Source organism: Poecilia formosa, unplaced genomic scaffold, assembly GCF_000485575.1.
Source record: "Poecilia formosa unplaced genomic scaffold, Poecilia_formosa-5.1.2 Scaffold84, whole genome shotgun sequence".
Classification (NCBI taxonomy): Eukaryota; Metazoa; Chordata; class Actinopteri; order Cyprinodontiformes; family Poeciliidae; genus Poecilia; species Poecilia formosa.
The window spans coordinates 484,482-498,027 of NW_006800023.1; the positions used below are offsets into that span (position 1 = coordinate 484,482).

The window sequence follows — 13,546 nt, forward strand, 5'->3', positions numbered from 1 at the left end:
TGATTTTGGTCTCTCCTGGGAAGGTTCATCACTGCTGTTTGTTTTCTCAAATATGGATTATTTGAATCATTTTTGATTCACTGTAGTCCACAAGTATTAGAAATTTCTTACCTTACCTTTTCCAAACTAATAGATGTCAGTGACTTTGCTTTTCTACTGTTTTTTTTTTTTATTTATTTTTTTTATATATATTTTTTTATATGATGGTTGCTTTTTAAAGATCTGTCAAAAATCATAGAACTTCTATTTAAAAAGATGTATTACAGCTCTAACTCAGGTAATTATCAGGCCTGGGTCTGGCTTGTGAAATTGAAACAATCTTTAATCACAGCTAATTCGTGATTATAAAATGGGAAGAATTTATGTTTCACTTGGTTTTCAAAGCTTTTCTGCCTGCCTGAATGAAACCAACAACTATGTGTCGTGACTTGAAACATTTAAGCATGGCATAAAAACAAAAACAGAAGAAATCTGTAAGAAGCAAACATCTTCCAAACATCATCAGTTTACTGTGACTAGAAAAGTGATAGATTTTCTGTGATATCTAACCTTTATTAAGTAGGAAAACATTGGGGAAAGAAAATACTTAATTTTATCTTTTTATATTTGAATTACGTCTAAAACATATTGTAAATGGTTAAAAAAGAAAGCGGGTGTAGAATAATCTTCAAGACCCTCTTCAATAATCAAACGGAAAGGTGATTGTCGTTTTAAAAGTAATAGTTTAAAAGTAAAAGATTATCCAGAACTATCATCGTCATGGTAACACCCAAAATATATAAGCTGTTGTAAAAACAAACCACATTCTTCTTCATTCAGCCTCACATTACTCAGAGGTGACAGAAAGATAAATTGTTTGCATATTTCACCCATGATCTCATCCAACAGCTTCTGTTTCGTTTATCTCCTCCTCCTCCTCCCCCCTCCGGTGTTTTTGTTGTATTTGTCTGTCCGTCTCTCTCCATCATTGCACTTTCAGATGTGGCAGATCCCTGACATCTACCTGACCCACCTGATCTTTATCTGACTTAACACTGAGCAATAAATCTCCCCAGGCTTTTTCTGACAATCTGCCAGATTGTTGAATTTAACAATAAGATGCCATCAGCCTCCCTGCCTGCCTTCCTCACTGCCCCGCTATTTTTTATCTTTATAATAATTAAGATATATCGTATCAAGAGTGCAGCAGACCAAGTTCGGGACCATTTGGCTTTCAGGTTCAGCAACCAGCTTATTTGATGGAGGGTGAGGAGAAAAGGAGGGATTAAACAGAGAGGAAAAGGTCAAACAGACCTGCTGGGAAATGCCACAAACGTTTTTCCTCCATGAAGACAGCAGGGAAAAGAGACATGGGAAAGTTTTCACATCGAATTCTCTCATTGTGTTTGAATTGTGGAAGAAAAATGGTTGCTACACTGGAGGCATCTGAAGGACCAATATTAGTTTTAGAATCAGAGATTTTTGAGGAATAAAACACATATGGTCATATTTAGACTGAAAAAAAAACTAAGCATAAGGAAAGACACAATCAACGATAAGAAAGCTGCTTCGAGTTAAAACTATGAATTTTATAGCATTCTTGTTGTAGGTTTACCATAAATCTCAATCAGCTTCCCATCAAACTACAATCAGCAGGTAAGGTTAAAAAGATGTCTGGAAGTGAGATTTGGACATTTGACTGTGTTTCAGGTTAAAAATTAAGCTAATCAGTTCTCTAGCAATAAACTACAAGCAAACTCTGGTCCATCTGAAGGTGAGCGCCGCTCCACTTGCAAGTGATACCCTAGCTAATTGTAGGGAATGCAAACAGAGACGGGAAGTTATTCTGCTCAACTCGTCTCATGTCCAGAGCAACATGATGGACAGCTCCCTGTTTCGCCTGCTGCTCATATTGAGTAGGACCCAGTATGCAAAAACAACAATTAAGTTTGAAGATAAAACAAGAAATTGCAAAAGTGCATACAAGTGGTGGTGTTGCCTATTTTTATTTTTTTTTCTTGAATTATTTGTTGTCCTGCATGTTTTCCCTCCCAGTCTGTGCTGCTGAATGTGTGGCAACTGCATGTCCAGGTAAGTTGATTCACATTTAAAAGTGCAGCATTACAGTAAACCAAACCATATGAAGGTGAATTGTGTTTATTAGACCTGCTCAACATCCACCAATTCATGTAGTTGTTGAGTTTCCATTCAGTAAATTATGTTTTGTGGTTTGCTGTTAATATGAAAAGTACTTCACCATAATGGTGACAGTTTCAAGTAGAACAACATAACTTTGTTATGTTTTCTCCATGGAAAAAAAAAACAAAACAAAAAAAAACTTTAGGTCTGGCAGCCCTGCATGTTAGTTAACAGTAAGCAGTTTAGTCTGTTATGGGTTTTGCACATTCATTACTGCTCTTTGTCTTCCTGCAACAGATGAATGAACATTAAATAAACTCTAATTGCATTTCATCAAAATTTTGCTAATTTTGTTCCTAACAAGTCCCATATGGACTGACACTTGCTCTCAGTTGCTCACTTCATCTTCCACAGCTGTCCTCGAGATTTGCCCCAGTTTGCCATTTTTGTCCCAAGAAGAAAAATAAAAAAAAACTTTCATTTGAAGCTGAAAACAGAATATTTTTAAACCACAATAGTTAGACTCTGAGTAGCCCTGCAGTTTAGCTTCAAATAACAATTTACAGTGGTAAATTAGCCTTGTTTAGAACTTGCAATTTGTTGACGGCACTCAAGGGATCATGAGCAACATTGAGGTACACATAAAATAGCTTTGAGAACCATGGCTATAGATTTTTGTTTCCTTACAGCGATTCTCTTGGCACAACTTAACCCGGGTTGATGCCGACATCAAATAAAAACAACATCAAGATCTCAATCCTGCGTGAATGAAAGCCTGTGACATACCCATGGTAGTATTAGGAAATGTTTCTTTGTGATCCAAGTGCTTATGTCGGTGTTAAATGATAATGACATTTAATTTCGACATCTGTAGCAATAAGAATATTTTGAGTATTTTGCAAGGTGTATTTACTAAATGCTGACTCGAAGGGGGTGATTATTTATGCAATCACTTTTTTGACATTGACATTTAAGGGATTTTTTTTTCTCCGTTTTTGGTAAAGAAAGCCTGTAAAGGTCGATTGTGACTGCATAAACAGAGAATCCTCTAGTTCCCAACATAAAAACACACACTGCATATACAAATATCAAATTTGATTTGAATACCTGAAAACCTGCGCTTCCAGGTATTCAAACGGACACTGGCATGTCAAGGAGACTGAGACAGGGAAGGAAACAGGTGCGACTCGAGAGAGTTGTATGTTTTCTTCTGCTGCTGGTTCTGAACTGAGACAACAACTGAGTCGATATGAAGACGGGCACACACAGTGACGCAGCATCTTTGCAGCAGCGTCCAAGGGCATATGTAGTGAGAAGAAATAGAAGAAACAGTAGACCAAAAGAGAGAGGCAGAGGTTTTAAAGCTCACCTGGCTAGTTTAAGTGATGTCCGTGTCTCGGCGGAGAGGATAACATCCGAGACCTGAGAGAATGAACAGGGATAAAGGCGGGAAACAGCAGGGAGGGGGGGAGAAAAAACAGGAGAAAGAGAGATTAGACTTGGGCTGGAAGTACTTTGGAAGTGCAGTGACAATTCAGTAAACACACACACACACACACACACCAGGCAATTTGATGAAAAAGAAGTAGTTGTAGATGCAGAGGTGAGAGAAAAAGGGCGAGCAGAGGTTCATGTGGGAGGGCAAGACCAACGCTGGTTTGAATTCAACCAAGGAGTGAAAAGGAGTCGTGTTCTGGCTGGGAACAGGACTCAAAAGAAGAAAGGGATGATGTGACAGTAGGAAAGAGAAGCATATCAGTGAGAGTGGGTGTATGCGTCTGTTAAAGCCACATGTGCAGCATTCAATCGACTGCAGCCACAATCACAAAAAAGGCCTCTTCACTTTCACGCTACCCTCCTTTCTCACACACAGTGAAGTTGCTTATGAAAGTATGAGAACGACATGCTTCATTTATAAAAACACACAGCTGAAGATGAGAGCAGATACAATATAAGTGGCTTTAGTTTAACTCCCATTGGTCAGATTTAATGGAAAACGAAGGCTGTGGTTCACTGTAGAGGCAAGAGGGATATCACAAATCTAAACAGTCTGAATATCAGAAACCACCACAAAGCGACCATTTCACTCATTTTTTCAAGTTAGGCTAAGCATTTCTACTCAAATAGCATGTTTCACTAGCTTGATACTGTTTTTCTTAAGTTTAAGTGTCAGATATATGGAGAATTCCTAATATTATTGCTGTGATGAACTGGAAATCTGTCCTCATTGAACTACATCTTTGCAGCCTCCTCGACTTGTTTCACCAGTGTCTGATATTTTCATTTTATATTTTGTTTTCCTTCTTCTCCTCTGTCCAAACTGAAGACTGTAAATAAGCAAATATAAAATAAATCTTGCAATAACAGATGGCATGTGTTAAATCAAGAGAACCAAATATTAGTTTAAGGGTGTCCTGCACAGAATTTTGCAATACAAATATGAGACAAGAAGTGAGCTGAAGAAGCAGGTCCGAGGGACAGACATTCATTTGAAAAAGGCAGTTTAGAAGGTTATAATAAAAAATTAGCCAGGGGCATAGTTTATGCAACTAGACATACTAAAACTAAATTAAGCTGAAAGCAATGGTCAAGGTAAACTAAGATTCAAATGCAAGTAGCAATAAGGCAGAATAACAGCTCAAACCAAAAAGGTAAAATAATAAGGAAATAAATTCCAATGTACAACAAACAAGAAGAAACTAGACAGATAGGAATTAAATGGTATGGCAGGACATTTGTAACAATAACGGCAAGAATCATCATGAAACAATAAGAATTGATGAAATAAACAAGGAAATGAAACCGCAAAGGAAACCAAAACCCAAATACCCGAGGATCATATTAGGGTCTCATTTTCTATGTTTTTTTTTTTTGTTTTTTTTTTTCACTTTTATTAAAAATAATTTATGCAAGGTATAGCAAAATGTCTCCAAAATTTGTTTTGGTGTTCTTTTCCAAGATGTACACTAAATGTATGTATGGAAGGCGCTTTAGTGGCATCTCTTCCAGTTAAGGAATTAAGATATTGATACCAGGCCAATGGGGATATGTCAATACTCTGGATTAATCATGTAGTACAATGGCTAACAGAAAGCTGTGCTGAACTGGTGGCAGACCCTCTTCCTGCACCTGCATTAACCTCAACGGTCACCTCTCTCTCAAGAAATCGATAGGTTGCCCTCCACCGTTTTCTGCCTGTTGTTCTGTTAAAAACAAGAGCTATTCTTTATCAGATCAAATGCAACTTGACTGGAATTGGATTCCAAACTAACATAGTGGCTGAACCCATCTATGGGCTCAGATTTGTTTATTTATTTTTTTACATTAAAAGCATATTTTTATGCAAACAACACAACCAGCACTGGGGTATACACAGATGACAAAAAATATGAACTTGCCCTTAGTTCAAAAACAGTGTGTTCTTTTTTAAATCACTGTAGGATGATCCGTCTTTCTGAGTTATCTTGAATACAACCTTTATCGTTGGCAATCAATCACTTCAAATATTAAATGTGAATCATAATATTTGCTTGAGACCAAGAAATCAGTCATATTAAACAGAGGATGCATCACTTGGGACATGGTAATTGTCATGCCAACGGGAAAAACAAACAGGCCCAACCCTCGTAGGCATCCTTCATGTCACTTGATAAGTGGCAGTCCTAACCGGCACCGACACACTGATGACATCACTTTTACATGGATTTGTAATGCTGCTTTGACTCCCTCTACCTTGTTAACCTTGCTTTGGTAGCTCTTTGCGTAAATGTGCTTCATTACGTTCAATAAGGTTTTATTCATTTTCACTTCTTGCACTCAAGTTCAAAAATTTGAGTTTGATAAGATGGAATATGTGAAATATAAATGAAGTAATCCCAGCAGACAATTTAATACTAAGCATTAGCTCTTAAACAGAGGCTGTGGTGGTTTTCTGTGGGCTACTATAGCAGCAGGGTGTGTGATATATGTCTCGTTTGCTTTCTTCACGAAAGGGAGCCCCAAATTTACTGTGTCTTTAACAAGAGGTTGTGAGGCAACTCTGGTGCTCCAGCTGTGAAATAACTATAATTTCCCAACACGCTAAAAGCCAGACAGTAGCACAGAGCCTACAAGGGAATAGGGGGATGTTCTGAGGATGAAATGAGAGACTTGCCCAGTCCCTGCTAAACATTATGTTCGATTTTGCTTGATTGGAGCATGTTTTCCCAATTTCAACCAGTAAAAATTGCAGTAACATTTTATTTCAGAATAAAACATTTTGCTAATAAAAACTGTGAACATTTGCAGCCTCTGGCTCAACAGTTTCCTCGATGATTTTACAAGGCCACTTCCACAAAATAGGGAGAAACGTCATATTTTAATTCACTAAGAGGTGCAGTCCAAAAAAAACAAAAAACTTCTTTCCAGAGATGCTTTCACAGCAGAATCCTCAGCAGGCTTTTGGACACTTATCAGCACAGTCTGTGTCATCCATGTTGCTAGGCAACACTGAAGCTAAATAGATGTTGGCATGATTCAAAAGAAACATCTTATAATGTACTAACACCAACGTCATGAAAGAGATGACAAAGGGAACACATTGACAGCAATCCCTTGAGACTTCATTAAAAATATTAAAGGTCATTCGGCCTCATTCTGGCGTTGTGGCAGGTCTTCTGCCACCAGGAATCGGCAGAAAGGAAAATAAAAAAAAAAACGTTTGATGAAATACTCAGCATTTAGGAGTTGAAAGGATCTATAGAACATAAAACTATAAATCAGGCTATACTTGGTAAAAAAAAATATATATATATAAATCTTTAGTAGTTCTGGTTAAAACACTGAATAGACATCTGAATTTAGCAGATATTGATACACTGATGTGTAAAAAAAAAACCATCAGATCTTTGTCTTATATACACAGGGAAAATAGTAGGTACACCTGATAAAGAGTAGTAAACCCTGTTAAAATTAATTGACATTTTCATAATTATTCAGTGGAAGACAAAAATCTTAGATTAAGAAATAAATGGTATTCAAATCAAGAGTGAAACAATTGTTGGTGCCACTGCTGTACTTTTATAAGTCTTGTTTGCAGTACAGTCTACAGGTAACATTTCTCAAGTTTGAAGGACACAAAGAAAGAGATATTTAACTGTTACTGTCTAGGTCATCCAATCCACTGAGTCCTCTAATCTGGTCTTTTTTCTTCAGCTGAGTCCATAAGGTTTCTGAAGAAGTTAGGTCTGGAAACCTGTGGTGAAGGATCAAAGTTGATTTTGGGTCAGGGGAACCATTTCTGTCTTGAATTGTTTTTTGGTTTGGATTAGCATCCTGCTGACAGATCCGGTGTGGACCCATTTTCAGTTTACTTGCACATTCACAGAGATTTTCTTTAAAATGTTTTTGGATTTAAAACTGTTCAGGACGCTACCATTTTATTATGGGCCCATCTGAAATGTTTACTAAACAGGTCAATCACAAAAAGCAGGCAGCACTGCGAGGATTATGTGCTTTGATTTCTCCATAGCATCTAAAACAATTCAGCCTTGTTTGTTTTGTCAAATACTCCAGAAGACACAAATGGAGGCCTCAACAGTCACCTGGATTAATGATCACATGACAAACAGACCAGTTTGTGAAACTGAATGGTCATGTGTCTAACCAGGTGGTCAGCAGCACAGGAGCGCCGTACACTTCAGATGTCCAGTACGAAACAGACTCGCGTCATCCACAGAAATAATTTGATGCCAATGAAGTCATCTGGATATAACATAGATGGTCAAGAAGAAAATTACAGAGTGGTGACAGACCGCTTTGTGGCATTGTGTGGAAACTTCTTAAATCCCTCATAATTTGCTGCAAGAGAGTGTATTTCTTCTTTAGGTCTGTTGTGGAGCGTGAACCATCTTCTGCCATCACCTGTTAAGGTTTCAACATCAAAGTCAGGGACTTAAAAAGGCTCAACAACCTGATTAAGAAGACTGGTTCTGTTTTGGGGACTACTGAGGAACCGCTGGAGATGATGGTACAAAGAAGGATTCTTTAAAAGAAATTATGATCAGCCCTGAGCATCCTCCTCATGACAACAAAGTGTCTTCAATTAGAGGCTTCTTCAGATTCGCTGAAATACAGACTGCTACTAGATCCTTCCTGCCCACATCAAACAGCATCTACCACGGCTCTTTAAAGAAACTTAGACGAGTTGCAACAACATTTGACTTCCCTGTGTTAGGTGTTTTTAAATTGAATTGTATTCTCATCCAACCAACGCAGACAGCTCCCAAAAAAAGTCTCAGTAGATTTTTTAGCAAAGTTCAGGTTTACATTTGTGATTGTGGGAAAGGAAAGGCTTTTTTGTAGCATCACTCCCCAACAACCCGAATTCCTTTTTTTTTCTTCTTTTTTTTTACCTGCCTTACCATGCTATCTCAATATCCATTTCAGTAACATTTATTTATTTACTGAAATTCTGTAATAGTGAGAAGCAAGTTGGAGAAGAAAATAGGGGGACTCTGAAGATGTTTGGCTGAATTTTAGGGCACCTGTTCATGAAAACGGGGCAAGCATGGATGACCTCGAGTATTATTGTAAGACTATGATCTAACAGAGGTGAAAGGGGGCTGGGCGATCGAGGGAGACGACGATGGACGATGTTGTGATTTAACGTGTAGGAGATTTAATAGAGTGCTCTTACATTGTCTGAGAGGGCCAGATAACATTTAACATGTGGTCTGGCATATAACATGACATGTTTTTTTTTAATTCAGGCCATAGGATTGATTACTTCTCTGTCACATATCTCTGTGGCACAATATATAAATGTACATATTATCCTCACTTTCAACTCACAGCAGCTCAACATACTGACTGTGTGTGTTTTTAATTTACATGAGTAGAGTTTCAATTAGACTCAACTGTATTTGTTCTTAAACAACCTTTCCTATTTTCATATCAGATTTTCAATTTGTCCTTCAGCCAACAGAAGGTGCAAAGAATTGGGATGGAAAGAAAAATGGTTTAGCAGAAAGAAAAAGAAAACTATAAAAGATGGAAAGAAAAATAAGCTAAAGGCCATTAGTTCTGAGCTCCCTAGTGGCCAAACCTGGTATTGGTCTATAAATTGCTCAACACTTCTAAGATGGATATCAGCTTTTGTTTATGTGCTTGTACAAAGCCATAGTTTATATAAGCATAGTCAATTCTATTTTTCCAAATTTCCAGTATTTAATGTATGAATCCTGTATATGAATAAAATAAGCCCTTAATTTCCCCTCAGAGATAAAAAAAAAGAAAATCCCCTTTGAAAACAAGTTATTTTCACACCCAATAAGAGAGGACTTTCTCTACCAGTTTGTTTCCTGTTAACTGCAATTGGCTGTGTATAAGAGGAAGACAATAAAAGTAAAAAAGACTTCACACAATAAAGGACACATTATCCATCTAAAAATAGATGTTTTTTCCTTCTCTGTTTGACTCTTATCCTCCTGCCCTCACCTTATTCAGCTTCTTTACGCTTCTTTTCTTCTCAACATCATTTCTCCACAGCCTGACACCATATTTAGTGTCAAATGAAATGCCTGCCCTGTCTTTCTAAGGCACTGCCTGGTTTTAGATGGCAGTGCTCTTTGCAACTAAGCCAGCGTTTTCACAGCTTCCTTATGAGTTTGCGTGGGCCGCTCTAAAAACAGAACTGGTCAATTACTGCATGTTATAAGGAAACTGATGAACACGTTGCATAAAAACTCACAATGCCCCTCGGTGCTCACGCAGAAACGCAAACACTCAAGCAAACAACTTGCATGGTGATAGCGTTCACTGTTTGAGATTCGGCGAATTCAGCTTTCGTTGCCACTGAAGAGATGCTGTGTGTGATAAGAGGGGTTTGTGCTTTGGTACAACAAATGCTCCAAAGTTTTCAAGTCTGGAAGTGTGAAACCTACCAACTGTATGTGATAATTCACTACCACTACTACAGCGTACTCACATTTTTCTTTTTGTTTCAGACATCAAGACTTAACTTGCTTAAATCCTATCATAACATGGCACCGTAGACCTCACAAGATGCTCAAGATGTAAAAATAACTAGACCACTTCATGATCACATTCATTGAAGTCTGACATTATAGGTCTAGCAATATGCATATGAAATGGAAATTAAATATTTGTAAAACTACAAGAAATAAAAGATTAGATGATAAATATGTTATGCATTGCATATGTTGGTATGCACTTTGAACTACACCAACAGTAAAGTAAGACGAGAAGAGATGTGAGAAGATATACACAAGCACAATGAAAAGGGTCTTCAAACATAAATGCTAATAAATGTTTTCCACCCTGTGGAAAACATTTTCCTACCAGAACTGTAGTGTTCTTGTCAATACCACTTGGAAAATATCAACTCCTAAAGTACTAAAGCACTTGAACAGTGTTGAGAATATTTTGCAGAAATTAGCACAAAGGTTACAGTGCTGATCACATTTTTTGGTGGTCCTCGTGTATGAAACACCTTAAGATACATCAATTTTGTATTGCTCTAGCATAATCTAACAGTATTTTTATTTTATTTTTTAATCCAACCTTTATTTTTTATTGTACTTATTCAACGGGGTAAAAAATCCTGTTAAACATAAAATAAACTCAATAAAATGAAAAACAGATGCCACACTAATTGTCATCTTAAACAAAGTTTTTAATCGTTCCTTTGGTGTATAAATTTTGCATTGAGAAAGAGGCCCATTTTCTTAGCCACATGCCACTGAGCTCAATTAGGATTTATATTTATCAGTGAGCCCATTTGTAAGGGGGTGCTTATCTAAACATCACTATCAGACAACTGCAACAAGAAGTGGCATCTTGGGTCACAAAGTCTCCATAACCATTTGACCCCATCTACACTCAAACCAGTTGGTCAAGGAGAATGCCAGAAAAAACAGTTGTAACAAAAGTAAACCTCAGGAGCTTACTTTAGTGCTTTAGGAGACATACATTGAGTATATGAGCTTTTTTAAAACAAAGTGGGCTAGCAACTTATTTCCACTTTTAAGGTGATTCACTGCACCTTTTTCTGTTCCAAATGCTATCGAAACATGGTTAAAATGCATGGCATTATAAACTAAAAAATGAAATATTTAGTGATTAAATCAAATCTGCTGTGAGAGATGGGTCATTAGTGGATCTTTCAATGCTCTAAACATAGCACAAAAATAGTTTACCAAATACAAAATGAGCCTCTTTCATTGCCATCTACATCCTTTTGAAAAATTCTTGAAAAGCTGTATGGTGAGCTGAACAGAACAGAGCGAAAGAGAGGACCAGGGCTTTGGATCATCTGAAGAAATTGTGTAACATCTACTTCTTAACAGGAAAAGTTGTCAGGTCATGTTTGTCCACCAAACATCTTTTAGAAAATTTTCAGTCCAAGAATATTCTACTGCAATAGAAGATACATTTATTTTAGGATGTCTTTTTACACATTTTTACCACAGGTGCCAATAAATGTAGCTGATACTGTAGATTTCTCTTCAAGGCCAAATGGCCTCAGATAGAGTGTGATATCTGATTGTGTTTAAGTACCAGTATCACACGGCCAACTTTCAGGGGAGCAGTGAAATAGTGAGCCATACCAGGCAGCTCTGCTTGTGCTAGGGCTGAATTATGAAAGAGCCCAAAGGAGAAAGAGCATAGGGTAGGTTTTTCTACAGCCTGAACATTATTAAATTAAAAAATAATTCAGAACGATAAGAAATGCATTCCTTTACGTTTTTGAAAAGTCATTTTGATAATTTAGTAATGTAATTTTTTTTTATTTGTAGCAAACATATCCAGGCTTAATCTTTTAGAGGAATATATTTTAAGAGAGAGATATATTTGTTTAAATGAAGGAAAAACGTCTGAATTTAAAATTTTTATTTTTTCTTATACCTGAAATTGCTCACATTAGATTCGAGAATCTAATTTAATGTTTGGACAAAGAATTGCAAAAGAGTCAGTGTGGTCTTGACTTTATGAATGACTCAGGGAAGTGGTCTTATTGTGGGGGAACTATCAAGTTCCCAATGTGTTAAAAAAATAGTCATCAAAACATGTTTTCTTTTTCTAAGAATTCATTTTCCATCACTAATAGGTTAATAATCAAAGTAGAACTGATGACTCAGTAAAAATTACAATTATTGTGGTCAAATGTGTTGGCTCTGGCCGAATCCCATCTCCTAGTGTTACCATAACATTACGCCTACCACTACATGCTGGCACTTCGTACAAGTAAAAAAAAAATAGATTAAATATTCCACTGCAGAGTGAAATATATTCATGTTCATTAATGATCTTATGAAACAAGTTCCTTTAAATACAGTTACTAGCCGCTGAATTAGGTAGACCTCGCTAATTGAGTTTAGCCGCCTTTTGCTCTCAGATCTACCTTAATTCTTTTGCCTTATATTTAACAACATAACCGAAATGTTGCTCAGACTTTGGTCCATATCTACATGATAGCATCATAAAGTTTCATCAAAAGTATTGATTATACTTTCATGATGCAAGTTTACCATTATGACATCGCAAATGACAGATCTGATGATTGTGGAGGCCATTTTTTAGTAAAGGAATCTATCCTGCTGGAATGGATAGATACACTGTGGTGATAAAAAGATCAACAAGGTCAACAATCCCGAGGAGAGCTTTGGTATTTAAACAACGATTGATTGTTATTAAGGCATCCAAAATGTGCCAAGAAAATGTTACCCACATCAGTATATGACTGCTGCTATGAGGCAGGTTGGATAGATACTTTCATGTTGCTTATGACAAACTGAAGTCAAGAGTTCAAAAGTTTCTCCAAGCAGTTATTGTCCAATTTCTGCGACCATGTGCAAAGTGTAGAATCCATTTCTGGTTTTCAGCACCTGGTGTGGTAATCTGCTCATCAAGGGTTAACATATTGTGCGTCCTTCAATGATCTTGCACCAGTTGGAAATTCTACTCTGACATCAAAAAGGCATGTTCTTTCACATAAATCCACTCACTGGATAGTGACGTTTTTTTAGGCCACTGAAAACCTGAAAAATGTTTTATAAAATGTTATATAAATACCAGAAGATTAGGAGACTTTGGGATACCCAAAATGGCCCAATAGGCACCAACAATCATGTCATGTTTAAATGCCATGTCACTTAAAAACCCCTTTCTTTTCTTCCTGATGTTTAGTTTGAACTTCAGCAGGTCACCTTCACCATTTCTAGATGTCTACAAGCATTCATTTGATGCCACTTGATTCACTTTTTGAATAGGTAAATAAATCCAAGAACACTAAACCCAGACTGGCTGGGCTCCACTGTAATGCAATTGCTGATAATCATTTGTCAATTAGTATATCTATTGTGTTACTGAGTCTGACGGTTTGTCTATACACACACCCATATATATATATATATATATATATATATAT

The 13,546-nt window shown here is 36.9% G+C and overlaps 1 protein-coding gene across 1 annotated transcript in view; it reads right to left on the bottom strand.

Moving 5' to 3' along the window:
• map2 (microtubule-associated protein 2) overlaps positions 1 to 13,546 on the bottom strand; it is an 84,274-nt gene that overhangs the window by 54,452 nt on the left and 16,276 nt on the right. Inside the window, exon 2 of the mRNA XM_016673879.1 lies at positions 3,488 to 3,540. The gene's annotated coding sequence lies outside the window, so the exon portion shown is untranslated. The remainder of the gene's footprint in view (positions 1 to 3,487; positions 3,541 to 13,546) is intronic.